General features: G+C 33.0%; 1 non-coding gene across 1 annotated transcript; it reads left to right on the forward strand.

Annotated features, from left to right (window-relative positions):
• Window positions 1–6783: 6783 nt before the first annotated feature.
• Window positions 6784–6890, forward strand: LOC139879277 (small nucleolar RNA R71). The gene has a single exon (XR_011770128.1). It is a non-coding gene; the product is annotated as a small nucleolar RNA R71 (small nucleolar RNA).
• Window positions 6891–13633: the final 6743 nt, after the last annotated feature.

Genomic DNA, 13633 nt, shown 5'->3' on the forward strand with positions numbered 1-13633 from the left:
TTCTAAATGTGCTTTCTGGTTGAAAGAAGTGCAATTTCTTGGCCACGTTGTTAGTAGCAAAGGAATTCAGGTTGATCCAGCAAAAATTGAAGCCATTGAAAAATGGGAGACTCCTAAAACACCAATGCAGATACGCCAATTTTTGGGTTTAGCCGGTTATTATAGAAGGTTTATTCAAGATTTTTCCCGAATAGCTAAGCCGTTGACAGCATTAACGCAAAAAGGGAAGAAATACGAATGGACCTCGGAACAGGAGAACGCATTTCAATTACTGAAGAAGAAGTTAACTACGGCGCCTATTTTATCGTTACCTGAAGGGAACGATGATTTTGAAATATATTGTGACGCTTCGCGACAAGGTTTTGGTTGCGTTCTTATGCAACGGAAGAAAGTTATTGCATATGCATCCCGACAATTAAAGATTCACGAGCGGAATTATACGACGCATGATTTAGAACTGGGAGCAGTCGTGTTTGCATTGAAGATATGGAGACACTACTTGTATGGGGTTAAATGCACTGTGTTCACTGATCATAAAAGTCTTCAACATATTTTTGATCAGAAACAGCTGAACATGAGGCAACGTAGGTGGGTCGAGTTAATAAATGACTATGATTGTGAAATTCGTTATCATCCCGGGAAAGCGAATGTGGTGGCTGACGCACTAAGCAGAAAGGAACGAGAACCAATTCGAGTACGAGCGATGAACATAAAAATTCGCATGAATCTCAACTCACAAATCAAAGAAGTTCAACGAGAAGCACTTACTAAAGAAAATATAGGAAATGAAATAATGAAGAAGTATGAGAAGCAACTCGTTATACGGGAAGATGGAATTCGATTTTTTGCAAATCGTATTTGGGTACTGATGTGTGCAGCGTGAGGGTACGAAATAGTATTATTTTTAATACAAAATACTACAAAATATGACACAAGTTTTATTAATTTACGGATGGGATATACCTAAACCTTGCTACAACACTATAGGCAGTGTACCTAATCGTAGAGTAGTGTAGTTTTTAGTAAGTCCGGTTCGTTCCACAGGGAGCTGGTGATACTTACTATATTTTTAACTATATTTATACAAAATATATATAATTATATAAGTAGTAATATTATTATAAAAGGGGGGTTTTTACCGTTTAATGACCGGTTTGTCGATTTTATATTTTTAAGCGTAAAGATAAATGACAATAATTAAAGTGCGTAAAATAAATAAATGACGATAAATAAAATAACAATAAATAAAATTGCGATAGAATATGAAATAAAAGGATTATGCTTATTTAAACTTCCGTAATCATGATGTTTGACGTTTTGATTTTAATTAATTGTTACTCGGGTTAATTGTCCTTTGTCATGGTTTATTTGATACCTATCTGGTTTTTATCCATAATAGTCCATCGGTCATAAATATAAAGTGCGAGTGTCCTCGTCAAATTACCCTTATACCCGAAGTCAAATATTCCAACTAATTAAGGATTTAAACTGTGACGCAGTTATCACTTCTGTCAACAATTACACCAGTTATCACTGTATGTAATCTACCCCTGTTTTGATTAGATATGAATATTAATTTACCCACTTGATCAGTTTGAATAATCAATTACCCAACCCGAATAATTAATTAAATGATTATAATAGATTCCATATGAACGTCACTAAATAGGACAACCATAATCATTATTAATTATTAGGATAATTAATTTGAAGATAGGTTCGACAGACTCCAATGAGTTGTCACTCAATTAGACAATACCCCCCATCTATTAATAGTCAATAGTCCAATTTCCACAAGTGTCGTTCTTTTGTCCAAACCCCAATTATGGTACAAAGCCCAATTACCCAATTTTAGTAATTAGCCCAACATCATGATTACTTCGTTTTAAATAAGCATAATAATAACTTAGCTACGAGACATTAATATAAAAAGGTTGAACATAACTTACAATGATTAAAAATAGCGTAGCGTTACACGGACAGAATTTCGACTTACACACTCAAACGATCTCTATCATAAATCTTATTATTATCATAATTTAAAATTAAAATTAAGATTATTGTTATATCTTATTAAGTTAACATTATGATAGAGATATAGAATATAGATATTGATAATTGATATTGATAAATAAGAAAAAGATAGAAAAAGGTGTGTTTTTACATTACGATTACAAAGCCTTTTATAGGCGAATTTAGAAATTGAATTTTCACTTATGACCCCTGAACTATGCTCAATTAACAACTTTTTATTATTTAATATTATTCTTATTATGAATTATTTAAATATTATATTTTATTCTTGTGCATAGTTGACTCGTAATTTTTACACCGTTGCGTCGAGCGTTGAGAGTTGACTCATGTCCCGGTTCTGGATTTTCGAACGTCCTTGCGTACAATTTAATATCTTGTACTTTGCGTTTTATAACTTGTACTCTTGTCATTTTTAGACGTTCTTCATCAATAATTTGAACCTTTTTAATTGTATCTTGTACTTTTGAGCTTTTTGGACCTTTTTGTCTTCAATTTGTCGAATCTTCCTTTTGTCTTCGCACTTATTTAATATAAACGAATATCACTTGAAAATGGAACAATTGCAACTAAAATCTTGTCTTTCTTGGGGGATAATGCTATGAAATATATGTTCCTTTTTAGCCTTATCAATATCCCCACACTTGAGCGTTGCTTGTCCTCAAGCAATATAGTCTTGAAATACTAGAATCACTTCTTTATTCTTCACACTTTGTACATCAGTGATTTTGATATGGCGGTATAAACAATGGTAGTAACGATATGGTTTACAGTCCCACATGACTATAAAAATTTAGATCCATTAAGGAAATTGGATCTTTATGAAAACATTTGATCTTTTGAAAATTCATTCTAGCTTTTACCCTAGATAAGTTTTCTGATTTGATCCATCATCGGTGTTGCAAAATATATTTGTGGATCAATATTTTGGCTAAAACTTTTAGGTTCGTGTAATCCACTGCTATCCCGGTATCGGAAAGCACACATCCAGTTTACTTGTTCCGTATATTACCTTTCGGTAAACTACCGTCCGGTTGTAAAGGAAAGCGATGAACAAGAAACTGTTAAGGCAATATCCCGTGACATGCAGATGATTATGGTCTTATTAACGTGTCGGATGCTAGAACTATCCTTGGTAGGAGCGATAGTAAAGATCATCCTATAATTTTTCGGTCTGGCACAAGGTCCTGTCTCCGACCATGCTATGCAACCACCGTTCTTACGGTTGACACCCGATTTGGTTCAGGTGACCTAATGAATTCCAGGTGAATTTCTTAGGATTTTACGTTCAATGGTAATGAACGCATTGAAAATGGTTTTTCAGAAAACAAATCGGTTTGTATTTTTGATCAAAATATTTTCTCGTTCATGCTCGAGTTTAGATATCATCGAATTCCATGAGTTTGAATTCTCAATCTTTAAGGTCAATCTCTAGGATTGAGTATTATCAGTCTTAAAAGCTGATTTTTAATCTTTAAGGAGATTATCCTTTCTGGGGATCTGATTCATTAGTCTTATCAAGCTAATTTGCACGGTGCCCCCCATTGTACGAGATAAATCCTTCTCATGGTTAGGATAAATCTGACCACTTGGCGACCCTGTTTGATGCTGAGGTCCGTGGATTTCCAGCCGATTTTAGAGATGACTTTTCTAGATTTTTTGTCAACCTACAGCTGGTCTGGATGACAACTTCTTGACCTAAATCAAGAAGCGCGTGTCTTTTTCGGAAGACTTTACTTCCTTTTAATGATGGAATTGATTCATCGTGTAGATCCATCTTTCTTACAGTAAATCGGGTAAACCAGTTAATTTAGTCCAAAGTAAAAGTACCTGCAATAATCTTGTACAAAAATATGTGATATATGTTTTAAATTGAATAACTTGGTACATTCTTCCCACACTTAGTTTCTTTCTTTGCCTTTTTATTTTCTTCTATTTCATTTTAAATGAATTCAAGCGTTTTAGGGTGTTTCTCAATTTATGTCCTTTTCGAGGTAACGATAATTTCAGTATTATCACCTAGTTTTCATCGTTCATAAATATGTATAAACATGATTTTGAGTTCATTTAATTGAAAATTTTTCAAATTTTCACAAAATTTGGCAAATAAACTAAGTGTAAACCCGAGAGAATTTATAACCCTTCCCCACACTTGAGATCATGCAATGCCCTCATTTGCATGAAATCAGACTATAATTATAAATTCATGAGGGTGATTAGTGTAGAAAAGTGATTAAAAATACCCAGTTTGTAAGCATATTATTTTACATCACATTTGATATTTTGCGCCTTGTCATCAAAATTAGTAGCTTTTTGTTGAACTTAATGACAGTCTTTGAAAGTGCGCTGTTTTACCCTGTTGTGTACATAACATAAAATACAAACATATATACATATTTTTGAAGTTTGGTATATAACCCCTACGTTCAAAAATTAATATAATATTTTTTTTTTTTTTTTTTTGCATACTTTAGATCAATAAAATTAAATGATAACAAAATTTGTCGCCCCGCCCTCGGGTAAAGCAATTTCGGCTCAACGACCTAGTCTTTAACTCACGACGAATTTTAGAAATCATTTTTTAAACTTAATGAATTAAAGTAAATTTTGTTTTTTAAAAACTTAAATTAAAATGCATATTAATTTCATAAAAAAACCTACAAAACATAAATTCAGAATGGAGGGAGAAAACTAGTTCTTTAGTGTCTGCTAGCGGAAAAGACCAATCGGGTTCCATTCTCAGAACTACACGAGAACAGAACAACTAACTCTAGATAGCATTTTCTTTTTAGAACATTTGAATCTCCCCACACTTAGGTAGCCGTGGTGTCAAAATTGTGATTAACTTCATCGTTAATTTCTCTTGGTCCATAATCAACTTGCATATCCGTGACTTTTTCTTTAAGCCATTGGTCGGATTCCTGTGTAATATCCACAATTTCAACTAGTTTCTCCTTTTCTTTAGGTGATAGATTGGATACTAACCGGTTACATAACTTAAAGTTCCCCTTGGTTCTAGCATCGCGAATCCGTTTAATAAGTTTCTTCATTGAACTATTAATAACGGGATCATTTAATTTCGTATCAACAACGGGGTTCTTTGTTATCATGTCATCATTAGGTGTTACTTCATTTTCCCCACACTTAGGCGTTTCATTATTGCTAAGTATTACCGTTGGAGTTGGTAAAAGCACATGGTTCTTACCAATTGTTTTTACTGGTTCAACGGTTTTGGCTGGTGGAGATTTAGACTTTCGAATCATAAAGGTGATCGATTTGTCACCACTTTTAAGTGTCATTCTTCCATTTCCTACATCAAATAACGCCTTGGTGGACGCTAAGAATGGCCGACCTAAAATTAGAGGAATGTTTGGGTCCTCTTCTATGTCAATGACAATAAATTCGACTAGAAAGGTTAAATTGCCTACTTGAACGGGTAGGTTGTCAGCAATTCCAACTGGGTGCTTAATGGTTTGATCAAAGAGTCGAACACTCATATCCGTTGGACTTAACTTACCTACACCTAATCTCTTATATAAGGAAAGAGGCATAACACTTACACTTGCACCTAAATCTGCTAGTGCATCATACATGACACAATCACTAAGTAGACAAGGAACAATAAATTCACCCGGATCACCTACCCTAGGTGGAGGTTTTGGTGGAACTGTCTTCACCGGGTTTATATTTACGGCTTTTGTTTCTTGCACTTTCTTATTCTTTTTCTTCTTCTTCTTTCCAGAGGTATCACAATCTTTATTACCTATCACTTGCTCATACTCAACTCCTTTTCTTGGAAACGGGATGGGTGGTTTGTATGGTGCCACCACTGGCTTTACATACTCGGGTGGTGGTGGTGTAACTTCTTCATTGTTACTCTCATCTAAAACCTTCCCATCTTCTGGTGCTGGTTTTTCAGAATTCGTTGAAACCATATTAACATTCTCATTCCGAGGATTTACTTCAGTATTACTCGGTAGCTTTCCTTGTTCCCTCTCACTCATCATGCTAGCAAGAGTACCTACGTGTTTTTCTAGATTCAAAATGGAAGCTTGTTGAGTTCTTAATGACTGATCAAATCTCTCGTTCGTTTGGGTTTGAGTTTCAATAAATTGTGTTTGAGATTCAACTAGCTTGAATACCACGTCTTCCAGATTTGACTTTTTCTCTTCGGTTTGTTGTTGTGGTTTATATAAGCCAGGTCTTTGTTGATTGAAAGTGTTGTTTTGAGTTGGTTGGTTATTCGGACCTTGTTGGTTATACCAGTTATTTTCGGGTCCTTTTGGATTGTAAAGAATGTTTTGATTTCGATTGAAATTTAGCTTTGGCGGTTGATAATTATTTTGATAATTATTTCCAGGCCTTTGGTTCATATAGGAAATATTCTCTCGTTGTTCCAATGTTGGTTCAATGTGACAATCTTTCAATAAGTGTGGTCCACCGCATAGCTCACAACTGATTCGTATTGCGTGAATATCTTTATTCATCTTTTCCATTCGTCTTTCGAAAGCATCTATTTTTGCTGAAACGGAATCAAAGTCATGGCTAGAATCGGCTCTAGCCACTTTAGATGAACGAAAAATATCTTTTTCTTGGTGCCACTCATGCGAGTGGGAGGCTGTGTTATCAATAATTTTGTAAGCTTCAGTTGCGGTTTTCTTCATAATGGAACCACCAGCTGTTATGTCGATGTCTTTTCGTGTAGCAACGTTGACACCTTGGTAGAATATTTGTACTATTTGGTAAGTGTCTAAACCGTGTTGAGGACATCCTCTCAACATCCTTCCGAATCTTGTCCATGCCTCATATAATGTTTCATTTGGCTTTTGCGCGAACGTAACAATTTCTCCTTGAAGTCTCACGGCTTTAGATGCCGGAAAGAATCTTTTAAGAAATTTCTCAACTAAAACATCCCATGTGTCAATCGCCCCTTCAGGTAACGATTCTAACCAATCTTTGGCTTCTCCCTTTAAAGTCCAGGGAAACAACATGAGATAGATCTGCTCATCTTCCACTTCTCGGATTTTGAATAGTGTACAAATTCTTTTAAACGTACGAAGGTGTTCGTTAGGATCTTCATTCGGTGCACCACTGAATTGGCATTGGTTAGTTACCATGTGTAGGATTTGTCCTTTAATTTCATAATCTGGAGCATTAACTTCTGGTTTAATAATGGCGTGACCTTGGCCCGTGCGTTTAGCCCTCATTCGATCTTCCATACTTAGAGGTTCTAGATTTTCCATGATTGGATTTGTTGTATCCGAATCACTAGAGGATTCTGATTTAACGGTTTGGGGTTCAGGATCTTGGAATTGTCCTTGAATATCTTCCGGGTTCTTAGTTGTGAAATCGGGTTCAAAAGATGGATTATCGAAAATTTGAATTGGAGTACTTGGTCGACTAGATGACGATTCTAAAGAAAAATCAACGGCGGCGATATTTGTTAAACGATGTCTTGATCGAGTTACAGGTGGTGAACGTATGACCGGCGGTGAACGTCTTGCTCGGTGCATTCACTGAATATCCTATTAGTTTTTAAAAAGGAAAGAAAAATTATATAAGTTATCCAATTAATAGACTTTTCTGATTTTGCCCACGTTTCGAATAGCCAAAAGATGCAGCAGAGGGGCAGGATTCGTTTGGTCTCAATATAATTGAGTACTGTTTGGCTCCAATAACCCGGTTCACGTACAAATCCAACTATTACTACGAACCAGAAAATTTTGATGTCTATCAATTTAACCACTTAATATAAATTTTCGTAATTTTAAGAAATTTAGATAAGAAGTAGAATAAAAATCTTATCCTAAAACTAGAATAGCGAGAAATAAGAAAGAAAAAGATTGCGCGTCGAAAAAAAATAAAAATAAGAAAGTAGCGCGAAAAACGGCGTCGCAAAATTCTAAAGCACATAAATCTTAGTCTAAGGAATAAGCACTTAAGAGATTTTACGGCAAACCTAAAAATTCTAGAAATAAAAATAACTATGCAAAACTAAACTTAATACTAAAAATTGTAACTATAGTCTAAAAATCTAAAGGTAATAAAACTTAAAAAAAATTATTATTTATTATTTTTAAAAAAAAAAAATTTAATTTTTTTTTTTTTTAAAAAACGAATTTTTTTTTTTTACAAAATTTTTTTTTTTTTTTTTTTTAAAAACGAATTTTTTTTCTTAAAAAAAAACGTTTTTTTTTACAACTTTTTTTTTTTTTTTAAAAAAAACGATTTTTTTTTTTACAAATTAATAATTTTTTTATAATTATTATTTTTTTTCAAAACTTTTTTTTTTAATTCATTTACTATTCATGAATAGTAAATGAAAAGAAATTAATTAATTTACTATTCACATGAAAGCGATATTATAGAAATTATTAATTACAAGTTACATAATATACCCCTGAAGTATTTAATAAATACGACTTTTTAAAATTTTACGTATATTTAAAATATTATTATATTATTATATTCTATTTCAATATTATTATATTATTATATTCTATTTCAATATTATTATATTATTATATTTTATTTCAATATTATTATAATTAAAAATATAGCGTTTTAGCGCTCCCCGGCAGCGGCGCCAAAAACTTGATGTGTGCAGCGTGAGGGTACGAAATAGTATTATTTTTAATACAAAATACTACAAAATATGACACAAGTTTTATTAATTTACGGATGGGATATACCTAAACCTTGCTACAACACTATAGGCAGTGTACCTAATCGTAGAGTAGTGTAGTTTTTAGTAAGTCCGGTTCGTTCCACAGGGAGCTGGTGATACTTACTATATTTTTAACTATATTTATACAAAATATATATAATTATATAAGTAGTAATATTATTATAAAGGGGGGGTTTTTACCGTTTAATGACCGGTTTGTCGATTTTATATTTTTAAGCGTAAAGATAAATGACAATAATTAAAGTGCGTAAAATAAATAAATGACGATAAATAAAATAACAATAAATAAAATTGCGATAGAATATGAAATAAAAGGATTATGCTTATTTAAACTTCCGTAATCATGATGTTTGACGTTTTGATTTTAATTAATTGTTACTCGGGTTAATTGTCCTTTGTCATGGTTTATTTGATACCTATCTGGTTTTTATCCATAATAGTCCATCGGTCATAAATATAAAGTGCGAGTGTCCTCGTCAAATTACCCTTATACCCGAAGTCAAATATTCCAACTAATTAAGGATTTAAACTGTGACGCAGTTATCACTTCTGTCAACAATTACACCAGTTATCACTGTATGTAATCTACCCCTGTTTTGATTAGATATGAATATTAATTTACCCACTTGATCAGTTTGAATAATCAATTACCCAACCCGAATAATTAATTAAATGATTATAATAGATTCCATATGAACGTCACTAAATAGGACAACCATAATCATTATTAATTATTAGGATAATTAATTTGAAGATAGGTTCGACAGACTCCAATGAGTTGTCACTCAATTAGACAATACCCCCCATCTATTAATAGTCAATAGTCCAATTTCCACAAGTGTCGTTCTTTTGTCCAAACCCCAATTATGGTACAAAGCCCAATTACCCAATTTTAGTAATTAGCCCAACATCATGATTACTTCGTTTTAAATAAGCATAATAATAACTTAGCTACGAGACATTAATATAAAAAGGTTGAACATAACTTACAATGATTAAAAATAGCGTAGCGTTACACGGACAGAATTTCGACTTACACACTCAAACGATCTCTATCATAAATCTTATTATTATCATAATTTAAAATTAAAATTAAGATTATTGTTATATCTTATTAAGTTAACATTATGATAGAGATATAGAATATAGATATTGATAATTGATATTGATAAATAAGAAAAAGATAGAAAAAGGTGTGTTTTTACATTACGATTACAAAGCCTTTTATAGGCGAATTTAGAAATTGAATTTTCACTTATGACCCCTGAACTATGCTCAATTAACAACTTTTTATTATTTAATATTATTCTTATTATGAATTATTTAAATATTATATTTTATTCTTGTGCATAGTTGACTCGTAATTTTTACACCGTTGCGTCGAGCGTTGAGAGTTGACTCATGTCCCGGTTCTGGATTTTCGAACGTCCTTGCGTACAATTTAATATCTTGTACTTTGCGTTTTGTAACTTGTACTCTTGTCATTTTTAGACGTTCTTCATCAATAATTTGAACCTTTTTAATTGTATCTTGTACTTTTGAGCTTTTTGGACCTTTTTGTCTTCAATTTGTCGAATCTGCCTTTTGTCTTCGCACTTATTTAATATAAACGAATATCACTTGAAAATGGAACAATTGCAACTAAAATCTTGTCTTTCTTGGGGGATAATGCTATGAAATATATGTTCCTTTTTAGCCTTATCAGGTACCGAAGTTGGGTGGATTAAGGAAGTTGATATTGAACGAGGCACATAAGACAAGATACTCGATACATCCTGGAGTTGGAAAGATGTATCAAGATCTTAAGACACATTATTGGTGGCCTAATTTGAAGACAGACGTTGCAACATATGTTGGGGAATGTTTAACTTGTTCCAAAGTCAAAGCAGAACACCAAAAGCCGTCAGGGTTACTTCAACAACCAGAAATCCCAGAATGGAAATGGGATGGTATTACCATGGATTTCATCACGAAGTTACCAAAGACTGCCTGGGGATACGACACCATTTGGGTAATTGTTGATCGTCTCACCAAATCTGCACACTTCTTGCCTATAAAGGAAACGGATAGAATGGAGAAACTATTACGATTGTATATAAAGGAAATTGTTTCAAGGCATGGAATACCTATTTCCATTATATCTGATCGTGATAGTAGATTTACCTCAAAGTTCTGGCAATCGCTACAAGAGGCCCTAGGAACTCGTTTGGATATGAGCACCGCATATCATCTGCAAACCGACGGGCAGAGTGAAAGAACGATTCAAACTCTTGAAGACATGCTCAGGGCATGTGTGATCGATTTTGGAAACGGATGGGATAAATATCTACCATTAGCAGAATTCTCGTATAATAATAGTTATCATGCGAGCATTAAAGCTGCGCCATTCGAAGTACTGTATGGAAGGAAGTGTAGATCTCCTATCTATTGGAATGAAGTAGGAGATCGACAATTAACTGGTCCCGAGATCATACATGAAACTACAGAAAAGATAGTACAAATTAAGGAAAGATTGAAAACAGCCCGTAGTCGCCAAAAGAGCTACGCCGATGTTCGAAGGAAACCATTAGAGTTTCAGATCGGTGACATGGTTATGTTAAAGGTGTCACCATGGAAAGGTGTAATACGTTTCGGAAAAAGGGGTAAACTGAACCCAAGGTACGTAGGCCCGTTCAAGATCATCGAACGCATTGGACCGGTAGCTTATCGACTCGAGTTACCGCAACAACTCGCCGGAGTACATAATACCTTTCACGTCTCAAACCTTAAGAAGTGTCTTGCAAAGGAAGATCTCACCATTCCTCTTGAAGAAATCCATGTCGACGAGAAACTACAATTCGTCGAAGAACCAATCGAAATCATGGACCGTGAAGTTAAACAGCTCAAGCAGAGCAACATACCGATCGTTAAGGTTCGTTGGAATGCTCGAAGAGGTCCTGAGTTTACTTGGGAACGAGAGGATCAGATGAAACAAAAGTATCCACACTTGTTTCTCGATGACGCAAAATAGGTACAATTTTAAAATTTCGAGACGAAATTTATTTAACGGGTAGGTACTGTAATGACCCGCACTTTTTCGATCAATTTATACTTATAAGATTAATATTTACATAAATTAAACCTTACCAACAAGATAAGCAATCCAAATTGTTGAGACTTATGTTTTCAAAGAGAGTTTTACACAACGATTGACCGTCTAGTTTGACCGATGATATCACGAACTATACAATATATGATAATTATACGTTTGTGTATATATATGTATATATACATATTTAACATGATCTAAGGATGTTTTAATACCTCATTTTGTATTAATAACAATAAGTTATAAGTATATTTTGAAACTACTAACTTAAGTTTTCAAAACAATAACCATACGTAACGTTATTTGATATAAATACTTATAACCTATAATGTTTATACATATATCGTATATATAATGTATTTAATCACTTTTTAAAGACTTAAATACATAAAACAATATAAGTATATTCACAAAAGATAGCTATATTTGAATTCTCATTCCATTTTTCACAAAATTTCTATACGTATATCTAGAGTACATGTACTCGTATCATACCTAGCTTCTATACGTATTTACTATTGGTATATACACATTAAATCACCACCAACCAGCCCTTGTTCAATGCCTTATGTATAAGGTAACTACTTTTGTTATCTAGTATGACAATTTCACATGATTAAAAGATTTTTTCACAAAATTACAAATTTATACACCTTTTACACCACCATTTATACTCCATTCCATTTTCATTTTACTACACATTTCCTTTAACTAAAACACACTCTTAAGAAACTCCATAACCATTCAGCTAGTATCCATGAAGATCTAGCCATAAAAACATCACTTAAACACCATAAGAAAAACCTTACAAAAACACTTCAAGAATCCTTCCAAGAACACAAGTTTACTTCCAATCTTTCATCCAACTCCACCACTCTTTTGGTTCTAGGTCTTTACTCCTCTTTTACAGAAATTTTGTCCAAGTAACTTGAGGTAGTAACTTTATTCATAACCTTATTCGATTCATATATATATAGCTATCTTATTATATGGTATAAAATTTTAACAACAAGAACATAGTTTGAATGTTTTCAAACTTGTTTGCAAACTAAATAGATCCTTCTAACTTAACTTTTAAAATACTTCAAGACCTGTAATATAACATAAATATATGCTAATTTAACAAGGTATAACTTGGTTTTTCAAAGAACACCTTAAAAACTGAATTTACGACGTCGGAGTGCAACCGGGGGCTGTTTTGGGTTGGATAATTAAAAACCATCTTAAACTTTGAATTGGAGGTTTATTTTCTGGAAAAATGATTTTTACTATGAATATGATAACACATAAAAATTTCATGATTTAACTCAAAGTATAAGTATTTTTAGAAAAATAATCATTTAAGGTTGTTTACATGATGGAAAATGATTAACTTCATAAGTTTCACTAAAGTTTGACCTATGACCTGTGATTTCGAATACAAACTAAGGTATTTACAGTTCATAGTCTTAAAGAGGGACTCGATCCAAGGAAGTGGCAAGTTGAATCAACGAAAACGGAGTTGTAACGAAGAAACTATGACCAAAACGAGATCAGATATCTAAGACTAGTTTAGCTACGAAAATAATTGGAGAAAATTTAAATAAATCACATCTTTTTAAAATAACATGATATTTTATATATATGTACTCATAATTTAATTTTATATGGTTCAGGATCACCCGTAAACAATACGAGAAGATTAATCATAAGATCCCATGATTGTACGCAACACGTCATTTGACAACACCTGTACTTTATGTACGCAACACGTCATTTGACAACACCGGTACCATGGGTCAAGATTAATCTCGACCAATACATATACGATGGGGGTTTTATTTATT

This window comes from Rutidosis leptorrhynchoides, chromosome 11 (genome assembly GCF_046630445.1).
Source record: "Rutidosis leptorrhynchoides isolate AG116_Rl617_1_P2 chromosome 11, CSIRO_AGI_Rlap_v1, whole genome shotgun sequence".
Taxonomy (NCBI): Eukaryota; Viridiplantae; Streptophyta; class Magnoliopsida; order Asterales; family Asteraceae; genus Rutidosis; species Rutidosis leptorrhynchoides.